General features: G+C 44.5%; 1 protein-coding gene across 2 annotated transcripts in view; it reads right to left on the reverse strand.

Annotated features, from left to right (window-relative positions):
• Nucleotides 1-1,418, reverse strand: part of LOC111863706 (protein outspread) — a 396,370-nt gene that overhangs the window by 165,351 nt on the left and 229,601 nt on the right. The gene's annotated exons all lie outside the window — the stretch shown is intronic.

The raw sequence follows: 1,418 nt of genomic DNA on the forward strand, positions 1-1,418 counted from the left end.
AAACACAAAATAAACGCAGACAAACATCCATGCCTTGAGTGGGATTCGAACCCACGATCTCAGTGTTCGAGCGGATGAAGACACTTCGAAACATGTATCAGTTATTATATGAAATCAATGTAAACAACTACATTGGTTTATTTTCTAATATTTGTTGTGTTGACGGCCAGAGTATCACAAATCGTGACATACAACAGGATGCAAATAATGAAGATGATGAAGAAAGCAGTCTTCTGGGATTTGGCACCGTGTATATNGGAGGAACGTATCTACCCTGAAGATGGAGGCGATACGTTCCTCCGAAACGTCGGTTAACACCACATATACACGGTGCCAAATCCCAGCAGACTGCTTTCTTCATAGTCACCGCCGTGAAAGCCTCAAATCTTACAATTAAGATGATCATGGCGCAATCTAAGTACTACCCCAGCATTTGCTTGGAACTGAAGAAAATCACGAATACCTCAGTCAGGACAGTCGGTGTTGTGGCATAGATTCGAATTCAGCACCTCCAACATAAATATCAAGACAATTACCGCCATACGAACCTGCCCTGCGTCTATGTGCTGACGATGATCAAGTGATGAAAGTCACTAGACAAGACAAGTGCTTTTGGCTGGCTGACACAGGACAGAGGGGTCTCGACGGGAATACAAGAGTAGGCAGACAGTAGGAAACCTTGTCAGCCATTACCCCCACCACCCACCGGACATCTTTCCATGGCTTTAGCATTCCCCTTGATCAAAGACAGGAACTAAAATAATGAAACCTGAAAGATATCCGACAAAGGATAAAGTTACGAGGTAGGAAATGTAGCAAGGCAGCGTACAGGTACAACTTACCAGCAGAGATATGATTTATTACAATACAATGTGCTGGGTCGGCGCCATCTATTCGGAACAGTTCGCCTCTATGTACTTATGTTTTGGTTTGAACATGTCCCTGGCACAGCTGTCAACACACACTGTCATTAATTAATATCCAGTACCATAAGACACCTGTCCAAGGTTCAATGAAATTATCTTAGAAGCAATGCCAATTTCTGTTCAAAGTATTGATACTGAGTAACTTGATTAATTGTCTAAGAGACTGTTTATATCGACAACAATGTCAAGTTGCAGAAGTTCTCGAAAAAGCGGCACCAAATCACCGACGAAAGGAATCAGAGAGATGCATAATTATTTCGGGGCGCTCCATTAACACACAGAAAGTGTGTAGTATCGGTGATACGAGGGTAATCAGGCCGCGCCACAGCTCAAGCGGTTAGTCGCTAGCTTTCCACCGCGGCTTCTCGGGTTCGATCCCGAGTCTGGTCAAGTGGGATTTGTGGTGGACAAAGTGGCGCTGGGGCAGGTTTTCTCCGAGTACTGCCAATCTTCATTCCACCAATTGCTCCCCAATCACCCTCAGCTCTCATC

Source organism: Cryptotermes secundus, unplaced genomic scaffold, assembly GCF_002891405.2.
Source record: "Cryptotermes secundus unplaced genomic scaffold, Csec_1.0 scaffold429, whole genome shotgun sequence".
In the NCBI taxonomy this organism is placed as follows: Eukaryota; Metazoa; Arthropoda; class Insecta; order Blattodea; family Kalotermitidae; genus Cryptotermes; species Cryptotermes secundus.